This window comes from Pimephales promelas, chromosome 18, assembly GCF_988280905.1.
Source record: "Pimephales promelas chromosome 18, fPimPro1.hap1.1, whole genome shotgun sequence".
NCBI lineage: Eukaryota > Metazoa > Chordata > Actinopteri > Cypriniformes > Leuciscidae > Pimephales > Pimephales promelas.
Window position 1 is genome coordinate 33,664,425 of NC_142786.1, and position 19,441 is coordinate 33,683,865.

The following is a 19,441-nucleotide window of genomic DNA, read 5'->3' on the forward strand; positions in this document are numbered from 1 at the left end:
TTCGTCCGACAAAGCAGTCAAGAAAGTTAGTAGATTAACGTCGGTGGAACTTGGCTTTATCAGGCAATATGTCAAAACACATTAAAGAGCCACAAAACCGTAGGCCTATTTATTGTTTGATTTTCTTTGACTGATCAAATTTGAAAGTTGAGACTGTTTCATATTAAATATTACCTGCTCGGTCCTGTCTGTCGACGCGTTGTCAGTGTCCTCTATTTTTCACTCCTCGAGAACATGGGTTGAATCCGAAATCGCGCCCTAAACCCTCATTTACTAGGCATACATTAGTCCACTACTACTGTTCACTTGAAGGAGTGAATGAGACGGAGTAAGTAAAAACGAGTGAGTGAATTCAGACAGCCGTTGCTGACAGAGACGCGATCTGACACGCGTCCCATTTTCTCACAAACCTCTACGTTCGTTTAAGACTGCTCTTATGGACATTTTGGCATAATTTGTGTGTTAAGGTTTGTTCAAGCCCGAAAGAGAACTCCATACCGACGCGTGTCTTTTCTGTGGGTTGTGTGTGTTAATAGGCAGGATTTAACGACTACTGCGTAATTGTGTTCAATATTTGGTAGGTGAACGTGGATGGTAGGGCTGTAATCAACCAAAGAAATCCTTAGTCAACCAAAGTCTTGTCCTGCCCAATGAAAATTAAGTCGATGAAGTCGAAGCCCAATGAAGTCGACCAAAAAAAAAAAAACATTGAACATTTAACCACTGTCATGGAGCATTTATAAAACAACAACAAAAAAACATCAAAAATACATAAAACTATAATAATAATACTATTGTTTGCAAATTAAGTGATTTTTTAACTGCAAAGTGAGGAGCACTGTCCACCTGATCACACCACACGCTACAAAAAATAAAACAGCTATCTACCACATAATGAAAAAAAATCCTAACAAAAGCTCTCGTTTACAGCCTACAGGCTTTATATTCTTCTACTTTCAAAGCTATGGATTAACTTTCGTCCAGCCGATCTAGGCGTTTTTAAAACAAAGACACAAAAAAACCCCAAATCCTAATAATAATTAGCTGTATTGTAGGACCGCATATAGGTTTATTTTCATTTTGTTACATTATTTAGGCTATTTTCGAATGCGTGAAGTGTACAAATAAAAACAAAAACATATCAAGAAAGCACAATCTATTGAGTCAGCATGATAAAGCCATTAAAGGGACTGCTCACGCCTTTTGCGGACTTACTGTAAGTTCGTTTTCAAATGTAGGCGCTCCCACAATTTCGGTGCAACGTGCTCTTTTTTTCCCAAGTGCGTCCACACCGCATCGAGATAAAAAACATGTAGTGTACAAAAACATAAAAACCAAAACAAGTAGACTGACTGAATGAATATAGCTACCTATATCCCTTACTGAGCGCAAAGCAGCAGCGCAGCCAGCCATCATTGAAAATTTCAATCATTGAAAATTTCTTTCTATAGGTTAAAAAAAACAAAAACAAAAAAAACACAACTGGTCGACCAATAAGAATGTCAGTGGACCAAGACCGCATCGACTGATTAGTCCACTAAACGACTAAAGTCCTAGTGGATGGAAGGATGAGATGCAGTGAAGACGTTGAAGAATGATAATCCCGACACACGGAGACGAAGACACGACCGGGAACCAGGAACAAGACCAAAGCACGCGACTTGACGCCAACCGGGAACATGAACACACACACGAACATCAAACAACGATCTGACAAGACAAAATGGTGAGTATATATATAGGTGAATGTGGACGAGCTGCAGCTGGTGACAGAAAGTGATCAGCGTTGATGGGCTGATCATGCCCTTTACTCACACACCCACACACGTATTACAACAGATACACTAGAAAACAATGAATTTGTGAACCGTGACAAATACAGAAAAAGGGTCATTTACTTCAGGACACAAAAATGGTAAAATATTAATCTGCAAACCATTTTTATAAATATAAAATTACAATCTTTTTTTTTACATGACAATTGAGCTATCAGAGATGTTCTCATTCACCTTTTAATTTACAGTATGAAAAAGAAAATGTAACTGCCATGATATTCTTCTAAACATCTCCTTTTGTAAGTCTTCATGATTATGGAACAAAATACAGGCGAGTGACAAGACTGTAATCTAATAGTGTTACAATAATAAAAACAGCCCTGACTCTATGCTCGATCAATCTTTATTCTTTGCAAAATAATTCATCACATTACTTTATATTATTATTGATAATATTCTTACTATTAGTAGGATTGCATTCTCTAATTTTTAGAGATTTACCGCTAGTTAGTTAGCTCCAGCTGGAGAACACTCGATTGTCACCGGCTCCTCTTTTGCCGGGATGTTTAAGTGCTCCAACATGCATCTTGTGCTCCCGTGAAAAGCAATTTCCGCCTTGCATGTATTGCACATGACAGCATGGTTGGTTTTAAGTTTTGTGAAACTTTCCCAAACCTTGCTAGTTCGGATTCGTTTGCACTCCGTCATAATTTGTGCTGTTTTTTCTTTTACCACAATAGCATTTGTAAAGGGCTGCATTAAGTGCCACAGCGCTATAGCGTTCAAATCGTAATATTGCATGCCCTTACATTAGGTCAACAAGTGAGATCAAACGACTACTCAACACAATTTCGACTAATCGTTTCAGCCCTATCCGCGACCTCCTGATCCCGTACACTCCATCCCGCTCACTCAGATCTTCTGACCAAAATCTCTTGGCTATCCCCCGTTCCAGACTTTGGTCCTTCAGTGCCTTGGCCCCCAAAATCTGGAACAGCCTCCCACGCCCTCTTCCTTACTGTCCTTCACCTTCCTCCTCTTTAAAGCTCATCTCAAGACCTTATTATTTAATGATCACTTCTCCACACCAAACTCAGAGATTCATATTGCTTTGGTTGTTGCTGTTGTGTATACTTGCCTTTCCACTATGTAAAGCGACCTTGGATTTGAGAAAGGTGCTATATAAAATAAACTTATTATTATTATTAATATTGGTTTAAAAAATTGCAATTCGATTATTTTGCATAATCGTTCAGCCCTAGTTGAAATGCCACGGCCTACCTGAGCAGTGTTTCTGACCATGTCCATCCCTTTATGGCCACCATGTCCTGATCCTCTGATGGCTACTTCCAGCAGGATAATACACCATGTCTCAAAGCTCCAATCATTTTAAATTGGTTTCTTGAACATGACAATGAGTTGACTGTACTAAAATGGCCCCCACTGTCACCAATCTCAACCCAATAGAGCATCTTTGGGATGTGGTGGAACAGGAGCTTCATGGTCTGAATGTGCATCCAACAAATCTCCATCAACTGCAAGATGCTATCCTATCAATATGGGCCAACATTTCTAAAGAATGCTTTCAGCACCTTGTTGAATCAATGCCACGGAGAATTAAGGAAGTTCTGAGGCGAAAGGGGGTCAAACACAGTATTAGTATGGTGTTCCTAATAATCCTTTAGGCGAGTGTTTATATATATATATATATATATATATATATATATGTATTTATTTATTTAATTATTTATTTATATTATATAAAAATAAATATACATTATAGATATATCGAAATCCTGTATGTCTAAATATATTTAGTTAAAGGTGAAACTTCCGAAATCTCTGTGTAAACAATGCGTGACGTAGACGCGCGAGAGATCATTTCCGGCGTAACGTTGGACATGGTTCATCAGATCAGTTCGACAAAGCTGTTAATAAGAGGTAAAAACTATATAAATACTGTTTGTTTTCTCACACAAACCGCTCGTTTCGTGTCTTAAGCCATCAGTGTGTACTTACATTCACGAGTCATTAAATCATGTTAAAAGGGGGGGTTGACTGCTTTTTTTCTTTGGATGATTGTGTTTATGGGGTGCAATATAACATGTATTCGTGGTTTTTCTTTTTTAAAAAGTCTAATTTTTCATAAATTTCACCTTTATTGTCAGCCGCCCTCTCCTCTGTCATATAACGAGCGGTTGACTTCCTGATTCTATGAAACCACTCCCTCAGAAACAGGCAGTGGGCTCAGAGTGGTTAGTTTGGGCTGGTGTGTTGTGATTGGCTAAACTGTCACTCATGTTGTCCGGATACTTAACGCCTGTGGCGAGGGGGGCGTGGTTCAGCGAAGTCTGTAGTGGGACTGTGGGAGAGCGGGGACGGACTGACAAGCGGTGACAGCCGAGCGGTGAATAAGTGGGTCGAATTCAAATGACAAACACCTGTCTGTGATTTCAGTGACTGGCGTGAGGAGAGCGCATATAAGCGGGCCGTGCGGACAACAGTTTGAGAGAGAGAGACTGGCAGCTCGTGCACGTATCCTATGGAGTCCTGTTACCGAACACGTGACATTTGAAAGCTGTGTTCAGTGGGAAGAGTATTATCACCTTTTATTTATTTTTGCCTTTGACATTCCGAGTAAACTTTATTTGAGCGCAACCTCGCGCTGTGAAAAGAGTTGTGTAAATAAAAGTGCACGAGTCCCAGTATTCGCCGACCCTGTCTCCTTTCATCGCCCACACATAACGAACCTGTTTATATTATCAAGTATATATACATGAAAAAAAATAAATTTATAAAATGAGTACATATACAAATTCAGGTCCAAAATGTTTGTACATGTTTGTCGTAGACACAAAATAGCATAACTAAGTGGATATAAAGCCAGCGCTGGCATTTGACAAAACTAAAACATTGCATCTGAAATTATACATGCAAATACATTTAAAATGATCAAGTCTTAGCCTACTTACAGGTTGTGGCCCAACAACTGCTGCCTCTGGTTTTAAAGTTGGAACTGCTTCATGTTTAGTAACAGTTTCTTGTTGAATCCGGTGTTGAATTCGTGGAGATTCTGGAAGCTGTCTTCCGCAAATGTGCAGCACAGAGAGCTAGATTATGATCGTCATTTTTTTAGGAACATAATCATACATAAATTGTATCAATTGTTGACGAAGTACAGCGTCCGTGGGAAGCCGAACACAGAAGACCTGACAGCTGGGTGAACACAACACACTCGATTCGAGCCACAGAAATATGCGCATGCCCTTTTTTGCATTTTCCGGAGGGAGGGTTGATGCAAATCTATGGGTTAGTGACGTCTAAAACCCTAACCCTAACCCTAACCTGTAGTCCCAATCGAGTCGTTTTTGTAGGCATTCAACTTCCTGATTTTTAAAAGACGATATCTCTGCTTACATTGAACTTTCAGAGCTGCAACTTTGCAGATACTGTTCATGCACAATCAGCAACATTACACACTATTTAAAATGAAAAAGTGAAATCGCAATCAACCCCCCCTTTAAGTTAATCTCTGTAAAGCTGCTTTGAAATCTACATTGTTGAAAGTGCTATATAACTGACTTGATGACTTGACGTTCAAAAAAGCAACTTAAATGCCCTAATTGGTTAAATAATACTGTCTTAATCTTTTATTTACCTTATACTTTTACTAGAATTTCTTCTAATATTGCAGTGACTACCATCACACCAAGCATTTTAGAAAAGAAAAGTTCTGTTCATCCCACTCAAATTCAAAAATTGGGCAATGATCCTTAGATACTTATTCCATGAGATACATTTTTGAACTCGGTTTAATTTTCATAATTTCTAGAGCCTATAATTGAAAAATCGCTATATAATACTGTTCCACTTTACTTTTCTATAAGTGATGCAATATCTTTGAACTTGCATATAATGACAAACAGGCATTTAAATGAGAAACCACATTCTCAACATGCAAAAAACATTATCTGAGGAATTGAATGACAAAGGGTTGAGCAGTCTATGTATAGCCACATACACCACATCAAGTGAAAAGCTCAGTGCCCAAAGAGTTTTTACAATTTTTACACTGGAAGCTTTGAGAAAGATTGAAAAAAATATATATATTTGATATCAACTTGTTTCTTGTGATTGTGATGCAGTAATAGCTGTGGTTGACAGACTATTTAAGGTAAACCATCTTAAGTAATATGTAGCTGAACAGTGAACATAGAGCTGTGCAGTCTTTGTTCACTTACTCAACAGCTATTGGCAATGAAACAATACCCCATACAACAGTGCATGGCCTGTGATTGGAATCTCACAGAGCTGATAAATAGGTTGTATAAACACATTCCTGCTAATATTAGCATTTATGGTTGTTTATAATCAATCATGGTTCAAATTCAGCCAAACAAAATTAAACACTCTCAATGCCAAAATCAACCCTGTCTCTAAGCAACTCTACCTTCCTTAAACTGTATACATTTAGAAAGAACACAGACTGCTAATTCACAGTTTTCATTACTGAAGAACAATTATTTAGTGTTAATTCAATCTCTGTGCTATTTTTCAGCACTTTTAATTCAGATGAATTCAGAGGTTGTTGTGGAGGGGGGGGGGGGGGGGGGGGGGGTCATGCGCCCACTGTTCAGAAACAAAAACACATTTTTCTTTTCTCTTTTTCCTGGGATTATGAAGCACAATTTGACTGTTCAGATTCCCTTCAAATCTAATTCGCTTGATGTGGCCCATAACACTGGAATCCAGAGGGAAAACAAACAGTCCATTCTCTCCAACCAGCTCCAAACAATCACCACAGTAAACAACTGCATTTTATTTCACCTCTTTCTTCTCTGCACCCTCTCCGGGGTATTGACAAAGCCTTACTGAATCAAAAACATACATTAACGTTTACATTTAGCTAAATGTGAATGTTCCTTATGGTGATACTTTAAAGGGACACTCCACCTCTAGAAAGATAAATGTGTATTTAAAATGGGTCATTTATGTAGAGGCAATGTGAAATTATTTTTGAATTTGGAGCTTTCTAGACTGAGAAAAGCCAGAAAATGTATTATTGGCTTATGTGGATGAAAGACAAGAACTCCCAGAATGCACTTGCTTCGCTGCCCTAGGAGGCCACGCCTACCGGTAACAGAGCGCAGTAGGAAAACAACAGTCTAGGCTACTACTGAGTCTCCGTGATGAGTCTGCTCGAAAATGTGTTTGGAGATCGCCCAGAACGGCTTTTGCGTTCTACAGTTGTCATTCATCATGTTTCCTGTGGCGAGCAGGAAGAGGCTAGGGCCGTGTGGAGAATGGCGCGAGGCCGATGGCGTGATTACAGAAGAGTGACACCTGTGAGACGTAACTTTACCGGTCTCGTATCTCTCACGGAGGAATGGGAATTTCCTTAGCAATGTTAAAACGCACATCCACCAATCTTTTTTTTAGCATTCACGTAAACACTACATTCAGATTCACCAATCAGAATGAATTCAGTTAGATTGAAACAAAAGCTGTACATGTAAACAATGACTGTTGTACCTGTACTTTTTTAAATGTGACGTGAAAACAATGCCGACTGCTAATTAAATAGTTTGGCCAGAGATAGTTACTAAACTTACTACTATTATTATGGATCCAGAGAGAGCTTGATGGCGCAATGAGGAAAGGGCATCACTATGACGACCGGGTACTATTTGTGGCGGTACTGTCTGCAATGGAAAACAGAGCGAAAAGCGAGCCGAGTCGAGCTGGTACTGGTAATGGAAAAGCACCATTGCTTTGCATTAATGCATTTTCACATTTATGTAGTTATGTAAAATCTATTAAAAGTGCCAATTGAGACCGAACACCCCTTGGCCCTTCATTGAGTGACATTTGCACTGGGCCCTCAGGTCACAGTACAAAAAGCTGTGAGGGAGTATTTTATTCCCGAAATCTGAACAGGCCACTGATTCACAACAGTTAACTTCTCAAACCCTTAAGAGAAAGACATAACTCCTTATCAAACGCAATTAAATCTTCAAATGTTTGCAGTTAAAATGGTAAAATGACATGAAATGCACTTCATTAAAAAACCTTCAGTGTCATCTTGCCAGATGCAGTTTTGCCCACAGTTTTAAATGGATTCACCGATCCACATGGCACACAGCTGACCTCATATAACCCTCCAGCTGCAGAGACATTCTCATCTACGGAGAGTCAAGAGGACCACTTCAACATCCCTTTTTCTTTCACGTGTCTGTAAAATCACATTATCACTTATTTCATTGTGATGACCTGTTCACTGCATCACTGTTCTGACATACACCTCATTAATTGATTGCATTCATTACAGTAGAAATGGGTATTTAGTATTTTCATAATGGAACACTATAGGATACTGCTTTCTGAATAGCATCCAGTATTTAGGAAAATGTATTTTGTATATTTTGTGTAATACATTCTTTGTGTAATGCATACAAAATTTGTGTATTTTTTTCCATTTAATGTGGAAAAAAAGGGTACAGTACACAATGGTAAACATTTCAATCTGTAGCTACTGTAGTACTGTAGTCAAATTCAAAAATATGTTGTGTACTGAATATGTTGTGTACTGTTTTTTTGCATGTTAAAATTGTGTAAAAACGTCAACATTTTAGCAGTGATAATAAATAAGAAGTCAATTACAGATGTTAAAAATCAGTTTAGTCACAATGAAAATAGAATTGTATTGTGGGATACATTATTATTCTGCGCAGCCTGCTGTTGTAATGCTCTATAGGCTACTCCACATTTTTGAAAATACAATAAGTCACCTGGGTATTCCATGTCCACAGAACTTCCCGTATGCATAGTGCTACAGAAAAGCAAGATAGTAGCCTATTCCATCCATTGCAAACAAAGTCTGTGATTAAAGACTTCGACAGATAAAACAAAACATATTTGGCCTCCTTGTGCAAGCACAAACAATTGCAACGATTGTGTTAGCTACAATCAATTAAACCATACAGACCATAAATATGTTGAAACGATGCAGGTCTGTAAGTGGGTCAAATCATTGGGCTCAGCCAGTGAGCCAACCAAACACTGGCCAACTCTAACACCTTTAAGAGCAAAACGGTCGGATGTCATTCAAGTTTATTATTACGTCGTCTGACAAAAGTTTGCAAAATGGTATACACGCATGCACGTATGATTGTGCAACTTTAGCAGCAGCAACAACACCAACACCAACAAAAACAAAGCACTGTTCACTACATAGCCTAAAGCATATTGTTTTTGACATTACAGATCACATTCATAATCATGTAAAAAAGGAAGCATTTCGCTTTGTGGTAAATGTAGGCTAAGGTGATGCACTTCCACTACCTTCACGACAATACCGTAATGGTTTAGCCGAAAGACGCTAAAAGTGCAGCAAAACCACATCCGCTTGCAAAAACATGTAAAATATTAAACGCGCGCTATGACATTTCGTGTAATTTCGAAACACAGCTGCTATGTGTCTGAGCGAGAGCGAGTTGCACTTGGCTCTCGATGTTTAACACGGATACATTTTACAGCAAAGCAATGCCGTTTCACTTCACACAGGCGTAAAATATTGAAACAATGACTCACCTCGAAGCTGCAGAACAGTATGCCTGTATGCCCTTTATTAGATATCCATGTAATATCAATGTTTGCTCCTGTGATCGGACAGACGTGGCCTGAAATGACCCAGCATAGCAGATCGACTCCAACATGGACCCGGAGACACACAGAGAAACGTGCAGCTCTCTCATCTGATCGCTGTGGGGAATCAGAGAGCGTTTGACGTCTGGCCAAAGATGGTTTAACCCTTCACAGTGGCCCAAAAACTATATGATACTAAAGCACACTTAAAATACACGAATAACATTGGATTAGGATTAGATATCATACCGGGTGAATCTGGCCATATTTAACCCAATATAAATAAATAAATAAATAAATATCATGATATTATTCATAAAGATTTTAAAGAAATTAAGCTGACCAGTATGATCTTTTGCACTGTGACTTTTATTTTATTGCTACCGTGTCCTCAATTGTCATTACAGTAATGTAAATCAATAATATTATGTAAATGTATTTGTACATCATGGCAGTGTACTGTGTTTTATTTGATAAAAATAAATTATGGTTTTCTTTTCTATAAGAATAACGTGATGATTATACTGAAATGCGCTTCATACTGTGTGAAATATTGTGGTGTGGTCAAAGCCCTCAAAACATAATCGATGAGCTATATTGACCCATTAACTGTCAACAATCCAGACACTAAATCTAAACACTAAACTGAATTAGAGTGTTTTTACTGTATACATTACTTTGCTATCTGGATAATGAATAAGCACAGTCAGTCAATCATTAGCTCAGAATAAATGATGATGACATGATGACATCATCTTAAATTATAAATTATTTGGAAAATATGAGGCAGACTTAATGGAAGTTTTTCCACATGAAACAGCAGTTGACTCTGGTGTACCACAGGGAAGTTGTTTAGGACTACTCCTGTTTTCTATATATACAAATGACTTGCAATTATTCTTAAAAAAATTAAAATAGCAATGTATGCTGATGACTCAATTATCTACTCATCTCAAGAAAATATTGAAGACCTTGAAATCGTGCTTGGAAGAACTAAAGTCTGTAGAGTGGGTTACAAATAATAAGCTAGTTTTAAATGTACAATGTTTAAATGTGTACATATGATAGAAATGAATGAATGAATGAATTAATGAATTAATGTGTTTGAATGCATCAGTGAAGCAAACACAAAAGCACATCACACTCCTGGTGAGCAGTGTCAGGTTATGTCGTGTTATGTTATGTAAACTGATTCATGGAATTTATACTTCATATGTGCCGTCAGTTTAGGATTTGTTACTAATTGCTGTTTTCATTTTCATTCAGAGCCACAAATGTTAACATCAGGCCCATCATCCTCATCCTCATCCTCATCATCATCATCATCATCATCAATACCAGTTATGGGAACATTTTGATAGCCTAATCGTATCTGTGAAACCCAGATCGATGATACACAATGCTACAGCTGATTCCACAGTAGAAGTGAAAAATACCTCAATGCTGCGTTTTTGCCCAGAACTCATGATCCCCTAACTTACTGGAAAGAGCAGTAAGCTTTTCTCATTTGTATGTTCTTGTTAAAAAATATATTTGCATGCCAGCAACAAGTGTCTCTTGTGAAAGAATTTTTACAAAGGCTGGAGAAATGATCTGTAAAAAAAAAAAAGAAGTAAGTCCTTTGACAGCAGAGAAATTAATATTTGAGTAATTGAATATTTGAATGAATAAAAATCTATAAGAAAGTGAAACACTGTGGCTTGATTTCTTTTATTCATTTTTCATGACCAAAATAAAACCATGCAATGTGAAGAGACTACAGGTTACAAGCTTTATATGTTATAAAAATTCAATAATAATTGTTCACACAGCACTCGTTCCGGGACTGATCCCGGCAATGTAACTATTGTGTGAAGACTCGGACTTAACTTTCACTCTGGCGACCTATCAGCTCCACCATGGGTAGTTATCCATCAAGCAGTTATCCATCAAGCTGTAACTCCCATACACACTTTGGTTCTTATTTAATTTGGTTTTATTTAATTTAGTAATTAATTGGTTAGTTGATTAATTAGGCTAATTGTTTACACCTGTTTGGCCTAATTAGGCTAAGACGTACAAAAGATTTTTTTAGCAGAAAATTCTCACCGCGGTTGCGGTAACCGCAACAAAAAAGCATACTTTTTAGGGGTGGGTTAGGGTTAGGGTTAGGGTTAGGGTGTAATTCAGAACCACCACTGCCATTACGAGACCAGTAACTTTCTCCAATGTTTACAGATTAAACAGGAACCCAGTGCACCTGAATCTCTCTCTATTTCTGTTTAATTACATGATGGAAAGTCTAAGGCCTTCAAAAGCTGTACAGAAAACCCATCTAATCTGACGCCTATTACACGCCAAACTAAGATTGCTGTGGGGACAAAAAGTAAGACTGTTAATTTAGCACTTTTAAACATCCGATCACTTAAAAATAAATCACTTCTAGTCAACGACTTAATAACCAACCTGGACTTCATGTTTCTGAATAGTGCAACGGTCCTAAACGAATCATCCCCTCCAAACTTTACTTATATGAGTGTCTGCAGAGCGGGTAAGAGAGGCGGGGTTTAGCTGTTCTTTTTAAAGATGTTTATGAATGTAAGCAAATATCATTTGGGATATTTGCCCTCTTTCGAATATCTGGGTATTGTGTTAAAAGGTGCCCCTCGTATTTTACTTATCATTGTTTACAGGCCTCCAAAATACTCTCCAGCCTTTGCAAGGACTTTACAGAACTGCTATCAACAATTGCCTCTGAGTTTGACTGTTTTGCCATTGCTGGAGATTTTAACATTCATATAGATAATGCAGAAAACAATATGGCAAAAGAAATCAAAACTGTTTTAAAAACTTTTGATCTGACTCAGCATGTACACGGTCCCACACACAATCGTGGACACACTCTAGATTTACTTATCAGTACGGGTTTAAACATCTCATCGATTGGTATTAAGTTATTATTGTTATCGATTGTTTCTTTGATATATTGATCCGCTAGAGCTGTGTCTGTCAAGAAGAGATGCTTAAATGAAAACACTGGTGTGCCATTTATGAAGGCTATATCTTTAAAACCAAGCATATCTGCCGACTCTGTTGATTTTCTCCTTGATTCTTTTAACTCAAAAGTTAAGAGTGTAATTGATGATATTGCTCCTGTGAAAGTCAGGAAGAATAGTGGCAGACAAAAAGCACCTTGGAGAAACAGTTTACTGTTTCAGTATGGTGCCATTTTTTTTGTTACCACCAAATATTTAACATATTCTTGAAGATCTCTTTAAGTCTGGTTTGAGACCCAACCTTAGGTTATCCAGGTTATACTCTGGTCTCGGTCTCGACTTGGACTCGGCTCTCTTTGGTCTCAGTCTCGACTACAACACTGTTCCAACCCACCTTTCATATGAATCCTGGCAAAGAAAGCTAATGGCAGACGAGCAGATCTGGAGACATCGTCACATCAGACTGACTCAATGGAAAAGATAAAAAGAGCAGATAAAATACTCCCCTTTTTACATGAATCAGGTTATGGATCTTTCTCAATTTCAACATGAACACAATAGTAGTGATGTGACGTTCGGCACCGAGGCTTCGAAGCTTCTATCAAAGAAACGAAGCATCTCACGTGAAGCACTGTACCGAGCTTGATTCGTTTTGCCATAACCATGTGATCAGTGACGTCCGAAGCTTCGTTTCAACACACAACCACGTGACTGCTTCATATTCTAATTTAAAAATAGCGTAAGCCTCTTGCGCAGGTTTCGAGTGTCATGCGCTTCGGTAGTAAATTGAGACCGACCAGAGAATGTCTAATTGAAGAGAATTGGCACTGGCTGGTTACTTCCGGCTTCTGAACTGGCTGCAGTAACGCGTCTCTGTCCATGCGGGGGCGCTTGCGGTCGAGTGCAGAATGAATGGGAGTCAATGGGGTTTCACCCCCAGAAATACACTTTTCTCAGGATGTAATGTTTTGTCAAGTAATTTGAAAGTTGCATTCAAAAGGGACCGCAAAGATAATACACTCAGCTGAAAATTGCATTTTTAAGTTCACTTATCTGTTCTAAAAATCTGTTAAAAAATGTGATGATGTCACACAATAGCAGAATGCTAGCGTACTCCGGCCAACAACAGCCTAACCTGTAAGAAATCGAAAGGACATAAGTACTCGTTCATTCGACTTTTGGCCTATAATCTATATTGAACTTGCAGAATCAACAATAAAATCTATGTTAATTTAACGACAAGCAGGTGAAAGAGACGCATTTAGCCGTTTAGCCCCATAGACTCCCATTCATTCTGCTCTCGCCCGTGATCACCCCCAGTGGAATTATAATGGAACTGCAACCAAGATGATCCACAACGGGGCTAATAGGAAGTGCCAAGGCTCTCCGTTAGACGGGCTCTGGACCGACTGAGATTCACACAGTTCACAAGCACTTTCACTACCCAGCACTTCACTAGTATTCCACAAAAGTTTTATTTTATTTTGATTATATATGCCTATTAGCCTTGCCTATGAATTTATAAGGTGTAGGACTACGGCTAAAGTTTTAAGGCTGCATTGTTAAACAGAGTTAATTTGTCCTATGAATTACTTCATAAATTAATTCAAAGACTCATTTTGTTCATACATTGTGTAAAAATCAACTCTAACACTGATGATTTTTATAATTGCTTTGTGGTTTTCATAGCACAAAGTGATTTATTACATAAAACAATACAAAAAAATTGGGAAAGGTAGCTTTTCCACCTTTTGACCACAAGATGTCGTTAGTGTGCACCGTGCTGAAAAGCTTCGAGTAATGAACCAATTTACGATACACTTGAGGGGAAAGCCTCAGTGCTTCAGAAAGCTTCATTTCACCATCACTACATAATAGTATATTTTTGTAGAGTCTTTTTGTAACAGCTCTTACTTCACGATTGAATTAAAACCCAGCCAACGTGACAGCTTGCTGGAACCAGTGGAAGAACCAGAGCAGCTTCTGGAATGAGCTTTTATATCTGTGCTGAGGTGCATGTTGGGAACTGGGAGAAACCAAGTGTAGAAGATGAAGGGGAATGTTTGTTTAAAAATGTAACAGTTTTTCAACGAGGAAACATGTATTCATGGTTTTTTTAATAATAATTTGTGAATTAGGCCATGTACAGAAAGTTTATTATATTGAGATTTGGTGGTTTGTTGAATTTTATTCCTTGTTGTTTGCGTTCCTGTCAGTGGTTTTGCCCATAATTATAAAGGCCCACAGGATGAACCTGCAGGATTTCCAGTCTGGGATGTAGATTGGAGACTGAACTGAACTGAACTGAACTGAAGTGAAGTGAAGGTAAGATTTATTTTTATTGTTGGTTATTTTTCACTTGTACTTAATTGGTGTTGTAGATCTCTACTCTTTCTGTATATTTGTATTTTCATTTTTGAAACTTTAATGCAGTACAAATGTAGTGATTGTAAACCAAGGCTTTCTGAAGCATTTTTAGGCTTTCATCAAACTGAGCCACTCCTTGATCCCAGTTTCACCGTCTACATTAACACAACACAGCTGAACCAAATGAACTGGTCTCCGTTCTCTCCCAGTTCGTTTCTATGGTAACTGTCGTTGGGTTAATTTACCCCAGCTGTGTCTCGTTTCCTTGATCTGTTCTCTGTGTATTTAAGCCCTCTGTTTCTCCCTGGTCGTTGACTTGCATTACTTTAAGTTGTAGTTGATGTGTGTGGTTCTCCTCGTGGATTCTGCTGGTCACTGGTCTATTAAAGTCTCCTGAAGTTTTCTCCATCGTCGGGCGCTTTAATGCATCCACCATTTTGTAAGTGACATTTATGAGCACATCTTTTATTGACTGTTCTACACTTAATTTGGATTTAATATTTAAGTGTTTTAAAATATTTCACTTTATCTGCTTTCACACAGATTTTTTTTTTTTTTAATTATTACTGTTTCTTTAATTTGGTGTATCATGTTAACTGTTCTGTTTTCTCTGTAGATCTGAGATGTAAATGGGTCTGATGTGAACTCTATCACTGAGATCGGATCGTTTGTGTGGTTATTTGATGTCCAACGATCCATTTACAATCTGTTCTGCGTTTTTTAAACACCTGTATTCCAGATATACCCTCTGTTGCTCTAATGAATTAACTTAATTTGATTTTGCTCCAGTGAGCTCTTGACTGGAATGAGTACTGCATGTGTGTGTGTGATCTGATGATTTGTTTTTGCAGGAGCTGGTTAGGGATATAAAGGCATCTGAGTGAGTCAGAGTTCAGATACAGAGGGTCACCACATGTAGTGAGCGGTGAAGAGGTGAGATCCATTCATCAATGTGCACCCTAAATAACTCAAAGAATGACATGTTCACCGATGACCGTTTGTTAATGTTAATTTGTTAACTTGCCTATTTTGCCAACATAATCAATACTATACTTTGTAATTTTCTGTTTAAATGCTTGTCTGTTGTAAGTGTTTCTCAGGACCTCCACACGCTCTTAAATGGAGACTTATTTATATCGAGACTTATTCTTGTTTCTATGTGCTCTTCTCTGCACTTCATGTTCTATTAAACCTTTTCTTTTGCACCTCACACTGTTTTAACCCTAATATTATGTAAATAAACTTATTTTGGATGCAATTAATCATGATTTATCGTTTCACAGCCCTAGATTAGATTACACAGCCCTATGTGAATTGACTTAATTATTGTACTTCCTAATTTATGTAGTGAAGATGATTATTGACAAGTGTGTGAAACAAAGAAACTGGCTTAATTACACTAATTGTAAAAAAATAAAAAATAAAAAGTGCAGGCATTGTATATTTAAGGGTTGAAACTCCACATGTCCAACTTCTTAAACAAATGTTACTGTTGAGAGTGTGTGTACTTGTACACGAATGCCATGTTCCTTCTCAGCAAGCCGGCACTGCTAATCTACACTACATGAATGCCTTTTTTATTTTTATCTTTATAAAGCTGTATGATTAATTTGCTTTGTACAACACCATAGTCCTGAAATTGCTTCTTTTGTATATATGCCTTCACTTCATCTCATGTATCCAATTTAAGACTTGTTTGTCTGTCTATTGGTACAGTGGCCAATACTTTTACAAAATTTACAATTTTGTATTTGTGCATTTATTCCTTTCTCTTGTCTTTGCATTTTTTTTCTAAGCCCATTGTTTTTTGTTTGATTTAATGTCTTCCATCCATCTTTCATTTATGCTCTTTTAATTATTAGCATTAATGCTGTTCTATGTTCCTGTCCAATTGACTATTTAATGCCGATTCCTATTTTTCTAAAACTGTTCTTTTTTTGTATTGAAATGTAATGCATCAAATGTTTTGTCTTTACTGTTTGTGTATTTTGTATATTTATGCACTTTTTTATGTTTTATTCTCTGCCTGTCTTCTGTAAGTTAGCATTAGTGGCTGATCTTCTATGCCCATTTTCTGCTTTGTGACTCATATTATATTATATTACGTATCTTTCACTTGTTTCTTACATTTTCGGTCTACCTTTCATGTCATTGTTTGCCCCTTGTATTGTAAAGCTTTTTATGCAAGTTTGACTTATGTCACAGGTCTTATGTCACAGGTCGGGGTGGGCCAATCTGACTACATCCACCCCTGAGACCCGTACCACCCTTGGAGTCGGACAGAGCAAGGAGGACAGACGACAAGATTTGGGTAAAACAATATTTTTCATTGATAAATTTAACTAGGGGGAATGCAGGGTCTGGGTGCTCTGATGGCAACTTCACTGGGAATCAGTCAGGTGATAACGTGACGCTTAATTCCTCTTGCAGGCCGGTGATCACGAAGCTTGCTGCAGGAGGGTTTCAGGCTGGAGGTCTTACCTGCAAACCAGTCAGGTGAGTACGATCACGGAGTCCTCTTCTCTCAAAGGGCTAGCAGACACAGAGCTTGCAGCGGGGGGTCTCCACTGCAAAGCAGACAGGTGAGCATACAGGTACGTAACACTCTTCTTTAAGTGACAGAGGGAGAACTTGCAGCTGGAGGTTTCACTGCAAAGCAGTCAGGTGAGTATACAATCACAGAGTCCTCTTCTCTCAAAGGGTTAGCAGTCACAGAGCTTACAGCAGGGGGTCTCCACTGCAAAGCAGTCAGGTGAGTATACAGGTATGCAATACTCTTCTTTAAGTGACAGAACTTATAGCTGGAGGTTTCAGACATGTAATCCTTGTAAAGTTTTGTAAAGGTTTGTGTTTGTTACTCCATCTAATTGATTCATCAATCCTTGATTTTCTTCTTTACCACTCATTTGTAAACAAGCACCTTCTATTTTTATAACATGTGAACTTATCCTCGATACTATAACTTATAAAAAACAATTGGATTGCTTTATCGCTACTTGGATCCAATTTTCGAAATCTCGGCTACTAGCCTTTAGCCCGCTAGCATTTCAAAAAAGCTGTTCGGAGCTGTTGTGCTAAACGTGGGAGCGAACAACATCAGGCTGAGGTTCTGAAGAAGTTCTACAGGAGCCTGATCCAGACGGTACGCAGCACATCGCTTGAAGCAACGATCATCGTGTCTGGACCGCTTCCCACGTACAGACAAGGACAGGAAAGGTTCAGTAGATTATTTGCACTAAATTAATGGTTAATGTCATTGTGTAATGAACAGAAACTGCTCTTTGTAAATAATTGGAGTCTGTTCTGGGAGAGACTTAGGCTCTATCATGCTTCACCCCAGCAGAATCGGAGCGGCTGTTATGTCGGAAATCTCCAAGACGTTTCACACCTAATGATCTGTAAGTCAAAGTCCAAATCAAAGTTTTTGTTGTCCAAACTTAATTGATATGCTTGGTGTGGAACATTATATTGAAACTGTGTCTGTTCCTCGTTTAGTGACGCCTGTGGAGAGACGACTCTGCCTGTGAGCTGCTGGATCGGGGGTCAGTGCTTGAAACATCACACGCCGATGCTCACAAGTCAGTGGTTCGTTTCTCTTTGGTCAAGACTGTACGCAACACATCGCCTGAAGCAACGATCATGTTTGGACTCCTTCCCACTTACAGACATGACTAGTAAGTCAAAGTCCAAATCAAAGTTTTTGTTGTCCAAACTTAATTGATATGCTTAGTGTGGAACATTATATTGAAACTGTCTATTCCTCGTTTAGTGAAGCCTGTGGAGAGACGACTCTGCCTGTGAGCTGCTGGATTGGCGGTCAGCGCTTGAAACATCACAAGCCGATGTTCACTAGTCAGAGGTTAGTTACTCTTTGACTGACTTCGTCTACTCCATCCGTTTCTCTGCCCAGAAGGACGCGATCATCTCTGGCTTCATTCAGTCCGGCACAGACAACACCATGGCTCACACAGCGGAAGACACGAGCCAGGACCAGAGCTAGAACCTCTCCGCCACCCCTCCCGGTCTTCGAGATCTCGACCCGAAACGCTTCTCCCCTCTTCGCGAGTCGAAAAGCGATGACGCCGTGATAAGCGGCACGTCCATGATCCGTCATGTCTGTGCTACCTCAGGTAAGGATAAGGTGTGCACTCACTGCTTTCCTGGTGCTCGTGTTCTTGATGTTGCTGCACAGGTTCCCGAGGTCCTGAACGGTGATGAGCACGTCTGAGCTGTTGTGTTGAACGTGGGAGCGAACGACATCAGGCTGAGGTTCTGAAGGACTACAGGAGCCTAATCGAGACGGTACGCAACACATCGCCTGAAATAACGAGCCTTGCACATCTAACCCTTTGTGTGTCTTCTTTAATCTTTTCTAGATTCTTTTTTAAAGATAAATCAATTAGAAGACGACTAATGAAACTTAGTCGAAAAAAAAATACATTTCTAATCCTTAAGCATATCCACGCACATGCTATTTAGCAGGCGCTGAACTGTTCAATTACTGGCCAGAATTGAACAGTTAAAGCCCCACGTTGGGCGCCATGTTTTACAGAGTGTGTGCTTTAATCTTAACACCTTTTAACCTTATTATTTTTTTATCCTCAGGTTAGGTCTAGTAAGTCAAATCTGCCCTAAATCATAAGCATTCGAATGGTATTTACAATTGTTCAGATGACTTCT

The 19,441-nt window shown here is 38.7% G+C and overlaps 1 protein-coding gene across 4 annotated transcripts in view; it reads right to left on the minus strand.

Moving 5' to 3' along the window:
* The window catches only part of thrb (thyroid hormone receptor beta), a 38,213-nt gene extending 28,678 nt beyond the window's left edge, over positions 1 to 9,535 (minus strand). For 3 of the 4 annotated variants that reach the window (XM_039651464.2, XM_039651463.2, XM_039651461.2), the window contains exon 1: positions 9,366 to 9,534. The gene's annotated coding sequence lies outside the window, so the exon portion shown is untranslated. Of the gene's footprint in view, positions 1 to 9,365 lie in introns of all 4 variants that reach the window. The other variant, XM_039651462.2, reaches the window with a different exon arrangement.
* Positions 9,536 to 19,441: the final 9,906 nt, after the last annotated feature.